This window comes from Eucalyptus grandis, chromosome 3 (assembly GCF_016545825.1).
Source record: "Eucalyptus grandis isolate ANBG69807.140 chromosome 3, ASM1654582v1, whole genome shotgun sequence".
Classification (NCBI taxonomy): Eukaryota; Viridiplantae; Streptophyta; class Magnoliopsida; order Myrtales; family Myrtaceae; genus Eucalyptus; species Eucalyptus grandis.
In genome coordinates this window covers 16,968,707-16,982,528 of record NC_052614.1, presented here as the reverse complement: position 1 = coordinate 16,982,528, position 13,822 = coordinate 16,968,707, and positions in this window count along the sequence as shown.

The window sequence follows — 13,822 nt, the reverse complement described above, 5'->3', positions numbered from 1 at the left end:
GGCAAATGTGCCTTCAGTTTTCTCAGTACTTTGATTGATAGATTAGAAGGAACTTTCCCTATTTATTTCCTAGATTAGTTTGAGATATTTTTTAGTGTTGAATATCTATTTCTATGTTGATATTTCTTTTTGGATATATTACTTAGTGTAATGGATTGTTGTATTAGTTGAAAGCATTATTATTTTATTGGATGTCAATTATCTCATTTGCTTTCATTATTGCTGATTCTTGTGGGTAGTTAGTCGTTGGTAGTTTATAGAAGTTTTTGTAACTTTATAGAATTTATTTTGCATAAGACAATTATATTAATAATAATTTTAAGTTGGGATTTTTGGAGGATGATTGGAAACTTAGTGACATTTTGATTCTGAAACCTTACTTGAAATTATTCATTGATATGATGGGTCGTGCAAAGTGGATGCATAAATGATAGGCATTGATTATTCGTGCATATATGTCGATGTGTTGATTGATGGATTCAAAGCAACTAAGAACGTAATTGCTGATGTGAACGGCAACAATTGTGAAATATTGAATATGAAGATTCAATATGTGCTGGAAAAGCAAGAAGCACTAGAAGCTCTTGACCATGTTATGGAAGATCTTAAGGATGCCGTGCGCCACCTTGAGCTAGTAGAGGACCGCTTAAAGGCATGTGAGCCGAAAATAGATATTTGCAATGCTGGTTCTAGCTCAGAAAGGGCTTTGAGCTCTAAGCGCAAGCGTATTGATTCGTTCAATATGTGGGAATGCAAAGGATCAAGTCCTTATTGCAAGAGATCAAGAGTTAACCAACACAAGAGAGGAAAACGTCCTCAAGTGAAGAAAATGTCAAGGGTGAGGTGTTACAATTGTGACAATAGAGGCCACTATGCTCGCGACTGTCGTGAGCTAAAGAAGGTATACACCTCTTGTACATTTGAGAACTTTGCTTATGTGTCAAGTTCTGCATTATTGGCTGAATCCAATCCTTAGTGGACTGTAGATTCAGGATCGACAGGCCATGTAGCGAAGGATAGAGAATCCTTCGTGGAATTTCGACGATACCAACTGGAACTAAGTGGATTTATGTGGGAAACAGCTCCAGAGCTGAAGTTAAAGTAATTGACGCCTGCCAATTGAACATGCGTAGTGGACGCAACTTGTTCCTATATGATGTTCTATATGCTTCGGAGATTCGTCGAAATTTAAGTGTCTGTTTTGATGTTGGTTAAGCTTGGTTTTAGTGTGAGCTTCCGTAATAACGGTGTAGATTTGTATTTGGATACAAACTGCTATGATTGTGGTCACTTTCTAGATGGTTTTATTGTACTAAATGTTGTTGTGGTGATGTCAATATATGTTATTCCCTTGTTTCACGTCTCCTACTTCATATGATAATGATGTGAATGTGTGGCATGCTAGACTTGGTCATATTGGCCAATAATGTATGAATAGACTAGCCAAAGAGGGCTGGTTGGGCAAAATTGAAAAAGTCGATTTGCCCATATGTGAGCATTGCCTAGTAGGGAAAACGACAAGGAAACCATTTGGAAAAGATAAAAGAGCTGAATTTCCTCTGCATTTAATCCATTATAACGTATGTGGTTCAATGAATGTGAGAGGAAGGCATGGGGCTATTTATTTCATCACTTTTAAAAGATGATTATACTCGATTCGGATATGTCTATTTGATTTCTCATAAATCCGAGGCATTAAGTTGTTTCAAAGGTTTATGAACTTGGTAGAAAATCAATTAGACAAGAAAATAAAAGCATTGAAATCCGATCGAGGTCGAGAATATTTATCTGATGAGTTCAGAAAATAATGTGATAAAAAGAAATAGAAATACAGTTGTCTATTCCATATACTCCTAAACAAAATGGTGTCGCAGAGAGAAGAAACAGAACCCTTATGGAAATGGTTAGGTCCATGATGCCGCATGCTAACTTACATATCACTTTTTGGAGTAATGCGTTTTTAACTGCTGCCTATATACTTAACCGGGTGCCTTCCAAATCAGTTAGTTCCACTCCATATGAGTTATGGACAGGTAGAAAACCGGACTTAAATTTTCTTAAGTCATGGGGTTATGCCGCCTATACTTATGAGTCCTCTCACAAGTTTGGGAAATTGGGTCCCAAAGGAAAGAAGAGTATTTTAATGAGATACTCCAAACACTCAAAAGGGTATGTGTTCATAAGTGAGTAGGAAAGTGGGAGTATAACTGAATTTAAATCACGGGATGTCACATCCTTAGTGGATGAATTTCCTAAGAGGGGCGAAATAAGAAAAGATTACTTCCTATTTGAAACCTTGGATTAAGATAATGATATTAGTGGAGTTCGTCCAAGTGGGAGTAATATGAGAAGTGATGAATTGAATTCAACTCATTCTCGATTACAACCACATGATGAAATGATATCGTCATTATCTAATCCGAGTGGGAGCATAATGGGGAATGATGTGCTAAGTGTACATTCTCTCATATAGCGAACAAGTCGCCAAAGTATTCCCGGTCGACGTTTTAACATTGAAGGGGAAACTTTTATGGTTGCTCCACAAGATGAGGATGAGCCAAGAAATATTAATGAGGCTCTGAAATGCCCTAGTAAGGAAGAATAGATTTATGCAATGAAAGAGGAGATGGAGTCAATAAAGTCAAACCAAGTCTGGGAACTGGTTGATCTTCCAAAAGGACGCAAAGCTATTGGGAACAAATGGGTTCTCAAAATAAAGCGAAATGTGATGGCTCGATAGAAAGGCATAAGGCTCGCCTTGTGGTGAAGGGGTATAATCAACATGAAGGAATTAATGACGAAGATACATTTTCTCCTGTAGTGGGATTTACCTCAATTCGCATTATTCTGGCAATAGTGGCTAGTATGGATCTAGAGTTACATCAAATGGATGTAAAGATTGTTTTCCTCAATGGAGAATTAGAGGAAGAAATATATATGGAGCAACCTGCTGGTTTCATAGTGAAAGGCCAAGAAGAAAAATGTATGTCGACTTTTGAGGTCGATATATGGCCTTAAACAGTCGTCAAGACAATGGTATTTACGATTTCATAATGCCATAATGGCATATGATTTTACAATGATAGATGATGATCATTGTATATATATCAAAAGATCCTAAGATCAATTTGTGATCATATCATTATATGTTGATGATATACTAATTGCTGGAAACAATATGGAGTTTGTTAATCTTTTGTCAAGAGTTGGTTGTCTTTCAACTTTGAGATGAAAGACATGGGTGATGTAGCTTACTTTCTTGGAGTTAAGATTTCAAAATTGTAAACCCATAGATACTCCTATTGCAAAAGGTGAATGATTGAGCCATAAACCGTGTCCAAGGACTCCACAAGAGAAGGAACAAATGCAACATGTTCCTTATGCTAGTGCTGTTGGAAGCTTGATGTACGCTATGATGTGTACAAGACCCGGCATATGTTTTGCAGTTGGAATGATGAGTAGATATCAATCCAATCCACGTCAAGCACGTTGGAAAGCCGTTAAAAGAATGCGAGGTATCTAAAGGGAACTGCTGATTATACGTTGAGTTATTAAAGAAAGGATCTGCAACTCAAAGGCTATTCTGATGCTGATTGGGGAGGAGATTTAAATGAAAGGAAATCTACCTCTGAGTTTGTTCTCTTACTGAATAATGGCACAATATGTTGGAGTAGTAAGAAACAAAAGTGTATAGCCTTGTCCACGATGGAAACTGAGTTCGTGGCATTATCAGCAGCAGTATAAGCAGATGTTTGGCTTAAGAGATTATTGGATCATTTATATGTTATTGGAAGTGCTGCAGATTTGTTATTGGTTAACTGTGATAACCAAGCAGCGAAAGTGTATACCAAAGATCCAAAATATCATGGCAAGACCAAACATATAGATACCAAGTATACTTTTGTCAAGGATATGATTGCACGAAAAGAGGTAAACTTAGAGTACATACTACGCATAGAATGGTAGCAGATCCTATGACAAAACCAATACCTAGAGATGTGTTTTGTGGCCATATGAAATCTCTAGGATTGCGTAGAGGGTGATGTCGAGTATTGTAATTTCCCTAAGAGTTCACATTTGATGAATTTGTGTTTTCATCATTAATGCCTATGAATCTTTGTTTGATCTTTATGCATTTTAATGCTCAGTGCATTACTTTAAGTTGAGAAAGTATGTCGGGCAGATATAAGATTAGCCCACTCACACGGGTAATCGCCTCTATTTACTGTGTGATAGATAGAGATGAGACTATTTTTAATCTTATTATCTAGGTGATAATCGAGAGCTCAAGCTTAAAATACGTATGTCGCCTTAACTAAGTATTAAGATGAGGACATAATACTAATTATGTCCGAAAATAAAATAACCCACATATTTTACTTTATCTTTGTCTATGATGCCGGATGTGAGTTCGATGAATTTTATGATTGAGTAGATACGTGAACTCAAGCTAGACATTGGGTATATCTGAACTATCATCCGTACGGTATTGAAAGTGTAGACATACGCTCCATGGGAAAGAAGTTAATACCGTAATACGTATTTCATACTACGTATGCATGAGACGACCAATAAGAGTGGCAAAAAGTTTGATCCCAACTTTTATGACGTGTAAGACTCTTGAGGAAAAGAGTTCCTCAATTTTTTTGTCCCCTCATGACTCTTACTTATTCTCAAGATTTCTATTTAGTATTTGCTATCTTAGGGTGTTGCTAATGGTCATGAGTTGATTCGATCTAATGGGACATTTCTAGAAAAGCAAGCTGAACTGAAATTGAGAGTTTGAAGGAAAGAGGAAGATCGATTTTGGAGAATCACATTGTAGTTTTGTATTCACGGTTAACCAATTATGACTGTCTTTGGGATAATCATAATTGTGAATACAATATATATATATATATATATATATATATATATATATATATATCATTGTTTAAAAGAGATTAAGAGAGATATAAATGTGATCGATCGATCTAGGGTACTGCATACTAAATCTACTTGGAGTGTGACGTCCATTATGAGCTGTTATATATTCCTAACAGATGTATAGCAATGAGCTCTCAAAGTATGCTGGTCGCACGGATTATTCACCGGTATGAATGTTGAAGAGAAGTAAAGAGAATCCTGTTCAGCCCATCATGTGCGAGTGGGAGATGATGTTTTTAATTGGTAATGGGCTTAAGGCCCGGCCCACGGGAATAGGGCCCGTGGACGAGGGAAGGTATAAAAGGGAGAGAGAGAGAGAGATGACACCCGTTGGAACAACGAACGTACGTCCTCTCCAACGCTCTCTCTCCCTCCAAAAAGAACAATAAGCATAAGGCCACTGTTTTCTCCCCTTCAAGGCGTTGTCGGATCGAACAGGATTGAACATGGCCAAATTCTCTTCCTCTTATCGGCATCGGTGTCTAATCTGTGGCTAATAAGGTACGCTCGAATCCGTGGTGTGCTTTACGATCGGTGATACGTGTTTTCCCGGGCTTCGTCTTTCGCATTGATTTAGGGGTTCGATTTAGTGTCGAATCCGGTTTTCGGGGATCCGTTATTCCCAACATTAAGTGGCAGCAACCTATCGACTTTAAGCAACATGAAACTTAATTTGAAGATGAATCAATTAAGCACGGAAGATGATGAGCCAGTGTCTTCAGAATGTACAGATTCTGTGAGTGATCATGTCATTGTCCTTGCGCGTTTAACTGTTAAGCGCCTGCTTTTTCAAGTTTTTAGTTTCATATCCACACACGCAACCCGTAGTTTTCCTTCTAAGATCCCATGGTAGATATTTCTTTAATTGGTATGGTGGAGATAATGCCTTTAGCCTAAAAGAGTAGTCTGCTGCATGGCTTCCCCATTAGTCCTTTGGTTACTCCAAATTCCTACTTTCCTCCGCCATTGTATATTTCTACGTTACGATCCCACAAAAATTTACAAACCTGATATCAATCAAACATGCCATCCCACCACCAGAGAAAAAAACCATGAATAGTCTAACGATACCATGCCAACCCTAGATCCTTGGCTTCACATGCAAGTTTAACATGCCAAATCCACATTATCCGCAGGTCCATCTCATATCAAACCCCAACACAATCAACTTCGTTTTTATATGCTCAACAGTTCAAGGACAGTCGAAACCCAACATGTATGAAATGGTCTGATCAGAAGCATTCTCTCGCTAAACTAACCGTGGTGCTTTTCAATTCACGAAAAATGAGCGCCCGGATAGTCGCGATGGGTAACAGCTACAATGAAGGCGATAAAGTGGAACGCGGAACTGGTAAAGAAAGAGGTATGGAAATGTCCTTTCCCTTGACAGAACGAGAATAAAATGAAAATTCGTGTTGTTCTTTTCGAAAATGGGTTGGAGTTCATTTTGTTGGGTGACATTATACTTTAAGCAGGGCAAATAGCTGATGCCCCGAGGATCGCGCGTGCGCCGTATTCATTATGATGTTTGTGGGGGAAACAAAGAGAAAATGAAGCGGTGCAAGATGGGTCCACCAATGAACGAACAACGTGGTGAGTCGTATAAAGAAGGTTGATATCACCATCAAGAGCCCATCTTAAGCATCGCTTTTCCTGATTATGGATCACCATCTGTCTGGAAAAGAAACATCTCGCGAACAACGATGGATGTCGTTAAAGTGGTTGCCCAAGGGGGAAAAAAAAACTCATTGTGAAAATGTTATTTTTTAGTGATAGCATGTAACTTCGAGGAATCATGCGCAAGATTTAATTTTTGAGATGTTACAGGGAAAGAAGTACATGGATCATCATAGAAATTCGAAATTGGTAGCATGGCAAAACACAATAAATTTTTAACATTTAAATATTTGAGATCGAATATGTATTAGCAGTCGAGCGGGAGCGCATACAATTCCATCGGATCGGCTTTTTCCAAGTGGAGGTTTATGATATTGGACATTCTTGTCTTTGGTATCATTAGGTTTTCAACGATATTAGTTTGTTTTGATTTACAATTTGTTAGTTTAGGTTAGGATTGTCTTATTTGTGTTTTATAGTTATCTATTTCCTAGTTTGAATATACTATCTCTAGGGTTTTGTAGCTATTAAAACTGCTTTGAATGTTCATGTACGACAACTCTTGATTTTAGTTAGTTACCGAAATGAGAGTTTGCTTTGGAATTTTGGGGTGTGAGAGATTGATTGTGCTTTGAGTGTGTGTATTTTGGATTGATTACCAATATTCATTCCATCTCTGCTGCGTCAATGTAGGAATTTAATTGATTCCTAACTTATTAGAATTACTAGTTGATCCCGTCACTCCAAAAGCCATAGTCGCAACCACAACCTGGATTCCAATTAGAAATGCAGGTTTCAGTGACATGAAGGAGATGCTCAATGAAGTATTCTTATTGCATGCTTTGATATGAAGGAGATACTTCCCAAAAGATCAAATGAAGACAATGCCGCTTCAAATTTTTTGATCTCACGCACTATATTTACAAAGGACAAAAATGTCAGGCTTTCCTCCAAGTTGTCCTCATCAAATTCCTAAGATACGATCTTGGCAACTGTAAAGAAACAAACAAGGAATAAATAATTAGAGACATCACGACAGTAGGTCCACTCCGATGGCTCTTACCAAGCTTCAGCCTCGATTAGACTGTATGAACAGTTGAGAGTGACGGTGTCCAGTAATAATCTTTGGCCTCCACCTAGGGATCTGTGCATGCAGGTGTTCCCCTCCTTTCTCTCCCCAATTTAAGTGACCCTTGACTCAAGACACTCCTCACCTAAAATCATTCTTCTCCTTCATTTTCATCGTCTTGCCATCGACCTTTCAGCAGTGCAACCAGTCCGAGATTTTCTGACGTTGCAAGGTCAGGTAACTGATCATTTCAGCTTCTTCAACCTGCAAGTTTTCCTCTACTTCTCTTCACTACAGTACTAGTACGAGACCATAACCCTAATATGGTCAGTGGGTCATCTCTTCACTGCAGTAGACCAAGAGTGTGAAGTGAAGGACAAAGATGGTGACGGAGATCATCAAGAAGGTAGCGATGATGTTGATGCAGTTGTTGTGGAAGGAGGTGAGGCTGGAGGATCTGAAACCTGGAGATCATATCTATAGATATGGGTTATATGGCTTATATAGCCATCATGGTGAGTTCTCGTTACTTGCTGTTGCGTTATTTTTCTTCGTTTCAAAAAAAAAAAAAATATGTGGGATTCAAACCTCCCTCCATTAGGTTGCTAATTATTTTGGTAATCAGCTTTTGCCTTTCAAATCCGGCTTGGTGTTAACATTTTCCCACTTTTAATCTTCAAGAGTTTAGGTCGAGCCCCAGGTTAATTTTGAATGCTCCATTACTATTAAATTTAGTACTTCCCACGTTTTCGCTCTCCTTTCGTTTCTTCCTCCTCTAAAAATACTCTGGAAACCCTATATTCTGAGAGAGAGAGAGAGAGAGAGAGAGAGAGAGAGAGAGAGAGATCACTTCCCTTCGTTCTTTCCATCTTTAACTACACTCTGGAAACCCTAGATTCTTGGTTTGGGCGGGTGGGGGACGGGGAACAAAAAGAAAGAGTGATTTTCAGGGACCACTTTGCTTCGCTTCTCCCTTCTTCTTTTAAAAATACTCGAAAGTGGAAACCCTAGATTCTTAGTGGGAGAGAGAATGAGAGAGATAGATTTTCAGGGCCCACTTTGGCTTCACATGCAAGCTGCCTTATCCTGGGTTGTGTCGTGGTTCCTTCGCGGTGTACCTTGCAAAACAGTGAAATCCTAGAAACGCTGACGCCTCCCCAACGTCCAACTGTAATCGGAGGTTAAAATGAAACCGCGGCACGATCTACTTTTTATACATGCTCGGCCACGAGTCACGATTAAAATACTTGAAACGGTTTAATTGTTCGTGCAACCAATCATGATGTTTTTCAATCACCAAAATAAAAATGAGTGCAAGATAAGGTATAAATCGTGGCATAACGTGAGGTTTGGCCATGTCTTTGGAGATTAAAGTAAAAGGTGGAACCGGGAAAAAAAGAGGTGTAGAAATCCCTCCGTCCCCCCCCCTCTCTCTCTCCGTCTCTCTTTATGGAATGAGAATAAAAAGGAAAATTTTTCATCATTCTTATTGAAAAAGATTGGAGATCATTTCGTTGTCCATATTATAATGGTTTTTTATAGCATGGATGAATAATGAATCCTAACATATAAAGTAGGAGATATAAAATTAAGTTTGCGTCCATTAAATTTCTCTTATTATTGAATAGCGAAAACAAGAAGAGCAAAAGGGTGGTGAGTGAGAGAAGTGGCTAAGACTTGCTCTTTAGGTAATTAATTATCTATCTCCGTTTTATTTTCTTTTGCTAAAACCACCATATTACTAAAAGTTCATTTCGCAACCTCCTGTTTCTCATCTTTTAATTTAGGATTCATATCTTGTGAAGCAACAACTACTTCTCTTAATTACTTTTTGAAGAGTTTCGTGGGATGCGAAATTGAAAAGTGCTTTGAAGATATAAGATATACTGATCACAGTTCTATGGAGAACTAGTGAACGCACATGGGAACAACTAGCCTTATATCAAGCCTTGATTTCGTTGAAAAACATAAGTTTTATCATTGTTTCCGCACGTCCTGAAGGTGATCTAATGGTCCTTAGCGGTCCGGCGACACAAACCCATTTTGCCAACCTTGCAGAATGGGTGACTCGTTTGGCAACAAAACCTTTTCCCATAGAGGAACACCAATGTACTCTTGAATAGGACATCTACATCCATTTAGACTGGGTTTCGAAAGTCCCGTATTATGATATCAAACCTTTTCTTTCGACCACATCGATGAACTTGATACTTCTTGATTGGTTTAGGGGGATGGAAATGCTATACTCCCGGTGCACCTAAAAAGGAAAAATATATAATTCAATTATGAAACTCATAATCACTGATTTTATTTGAATCTGTTCTGTGACATCTTAAACTTGTGAGACAAATGAGTTTGTCTTGCAAGTGACATAATACTGAAAAGTCAGTCATAAGATCGAGTAGCAAGTTCTCAACAGTCCCTCTATTCGCATCCATTTATCAATTGTATCTAACGTGTGAGACTCACCCAAACACACTTGGTTATCTAGTGCTTAAGTTAATCATGATTAAATTTTTGCACCTATTAAGTTTCAAATGGATAATTTATGACTGCTCATTACTAAATCCCATAAACCCAATGCCTGTTCAAAATTTTTATTCACTACATATACATACATCCCTTCTTGTTGATTTCTTCTTACATCCATTTTGCTCCATTTCTTAACGCACTCTCGTTGCACTTAGAAAAGCTTTATAGGGGAAACGATGGGTGAACTTGGTCCCGTTACAAGCCCATTTCTACATAAGGAACTCCAAATCCAACCCAAATATCCATTTCACAAAAGCCAACTAGAAAAGCCCAAATGCAGGAATAGCCCAGTTTCACTCTTTTTTGAACCCCAAAATGCAATGCTCACCCAAAGGCTCAATTTGTTAGTGACCAAAAACCATTTAAGCAAATAGATCGTGACCCATTTTACAGGACCTTGTCCTGCCGTTAATCCATCTTGCCCCGGCAAGGAGAGCACATGTATCTCGGGGGACCGCCCGGCCCTTTGCCATCGACAGCTGAGGTGTTGTGTTCGATTCCTTCCATGAGTGATGGGTGAACGAATTTGTCTGTGAAGAGGTTGGGGTGATGGATGAGTTTTCTGATGGGGGTATATACAAGGTGGTGGGTTGGCTTTGAAGGGCCGATGTTGGGTGGTTGGGGAATTGCTAGTACTTAGAAAATTTTAAGTCCATTTGTTTCATTATAAATAGCATCCGTCATAATATAAGTCAATTCAACGAAGGGCTTTAAAATATGTTAAACATGTATGTTAAGGAAAATGAAGTTCAATTTTCCGAATATTGATCATATATACTACAAGAAAAGGCTTGTGTATCGAAATATGCAATATCTTAAATTTCGCATTTGAGGAATTGAGTATGAATATAATTTCATTTTTTAATTAGATCCTGTTAGCAAATACCCTCAAAGCAGTTATTAAGCATACTTCATGAGGAAATATACTAAACCGTCAATTACATGCACCACTAAAAATTATTTAGATTTATAATCCTTTTGGGCCAAATTGGCCCACATGCCAAGTCAAAAACAGAAATTTGTGATTATTTCTAGTAAGTTTCAAAATTCGCGTAGAATCATCCCTAAGAAAAAGTTCATCTTTGTTCATTCAGGATTAACATTTGATTCTTTATGTACGATAGGAATCTATGTCGGCAAGAGCTATGTGATTCATTTCACCAGAACACAGAGCAAAAAAACCATAGCCCCATCATTATTCAGGACTCGCCAAAAGCAAGAAATTTCGTCACCTTGCCCAAAATGTGATTACCAGAAGAGCATCAATCGTGGGGTTGTCAAAACTTGTATCAATTGCTTCCAGCAGGATGGCAATAAACTCCGATCCCTTCACTGTTATGAATATGAGTGGCCACTATTAGGGTTCAAGCTTGCAAGGTGGGGAACTTGCACCATGTTAGTCTGTACCAACTTGCCTCTTGAAGTCATTGATAAGGCTAGCGAGCTTCACGCTAACAACACTTTTGGCAACTACAACCTCATAAATAACAACTGCGAGCATTTCGCCACATTTTGCTGCACCGGCATTCGTAAAAGCGAACAGACGGCATTTATCAAAGCTTGTGAGCGGATAATTATGCAAGCCAAAGAGTGGACCATGAGATTGCTACAGAGAAACTGAATTCAAGTGATCCAATCTTCCTAGATCCTCTGTCTGTTCGTTTTTCTATTATCTGTTTTTAGGAATATTCAATTGGGCGGCAAGAGACTGCACACGTGCACAATCTTGTATCTTTGTCTGTTCGTTTTTATCCATGTATGTACTTTTTCACGTGAAGATGTATGTAAACTTATCGCATGTGTCTAACAATGGTCATCGTGTTCAATGTCCGGAAATATGATGAAGCCCTTGTTGGCGTCCGGTGCTCCTTATGAGCATAGGCCGACGGTCAATAGCATGACGGAAGTTGTCGTGTTCACTAGAAGGAAGACGGTTGCTGTTGCGTTTAGGGGTGAGGGCCGGAGCTTAATGTTTTTGGTGGAATGTCGAGAGCATAGCTGTAGAGAGGAAGTAAAATAAACAGAGCATTAAAATGGAAGAAACAAAGTAACCGTCGTCACGTGCTTTCTTTCATGTTTTTTTTTTTTTTTTTTTGGTAAAGGTAAGATAAATAATAAGAAAAGCCAAATGTACAAAAGATCTCGTCACCAGAACTTGCACTCCAAATGTAGTAACAAAAGAAGTGGAAGGGTGACGAGATGCAAAAAAGCCGCAGAGGCGGCACAACAACTACAACAACAAGGCCAAACTAAGCACGACTAGCTCGACCAGCTATCAAGCAAAGACAAAAAACAAAGAGGAGGCCATCGTCTGATCTAGGACCTAAGGGTCCCCATTGAAAATAATCGGGTCTAGACTCCAACTTCTCTGCAGCCTTCTGTTTCTGAAATTGTCTTCAACGTTCCTGAAGGTGATAGCCTTGTCGCGAACCACTTTAAAGAGGTGGTTTTTAATGGCCGGAATAGAGAGAGGCTGGTCTCTAAAGATGATGGCATTCCTATTTTTCCAAATGATATGACACAGCGCGCCAAATGAAAAACAGGCTATGCACTTATAGAAATCTTTCCCCATCAAATAGGTAGTTGCCCATCTGAAATTCTCCCCCAACCTCGTTGCGCCGGTGGTAAATTGCATCGGACGCCCAAAAGAAGGCAACACTAGCCGTGACACAGCAGTCAAAAAACAAGTGGTCAAGAGAGTCAGGCACATTCTTGCAAAATGCACAGGTAGCATTTCCAATAATACCATAGGCCAAAAGTAGATCCTGGGTTGGAAGCCTACGTCTGGCCATGAGCCAAAGATTGAGCTGATATCGAGGCACTATGGCGTTGTCCCATACAAAGGAGTACCAGTGGACCCGCGTCTTCTTCTTCCTGATGAAGTTCCACGCCGATGCCATAGTGAATTGGCCCGAAGAGCTTCCTCGCCAACAGCAACGATCCGGGTCATTCGTCGTGGTCGGAAGAGGTTGCCCCCACGATTGAAGCACCAATCTAAGAGCTTGGCCAGCATCTCGAGAAGAGGTCAGCAACACAAGCTTGTCTAGAGAGCCCCGAGCTATAGATAAGAGAGTCTGAAAAGAACAGTTCAAGGGCCCTCTAGGATGCCGGTTGTCAAACCACGAGAGGTTGTTTGGCCATCGCCAATTTTCCGACGAAGGCCATCCTAAAATTCCTTCTTAGGGTCAACAAGCTCTTCCAGCCCGGGAGCCGAAGTTGGCTTCCTAGCAACCCAAAATTCTTGTTTTTAAGAACGTGGAATGGACCCATCTACACCATAGCGCTTCCTTGTCGGAGAACAAGATCCAAATATGCTTTAGCATGTAGGCTTTATTGCAATCTTGGAGCCTCCTAACACCTAGCCCTCCTTCATCCTTTGGAAGGCAAACGTCATCCCAGCTACCTTCGCACCACCCCGCCTAGGTCCGGACCTTTCCATAGGAATTGTCTAAATATTTTCTCTATCTCGTTCTATCACCCTGAAGGTAAGACAAAGACACTAGCCCAAAGAGGCTTGTATAGCATGAAGAACTGACCTGATAAGCTGAAGCCGACCAGCAATAGAGAGGAAACGGTGAGTCCAAGACTGAACCCTTGCAGTGATGCGATTGACCAGGGTACAACAATCTGCTTTATTGATTCTCGAAGTGATAATGGGAACCCCCAGGTACCGAACTG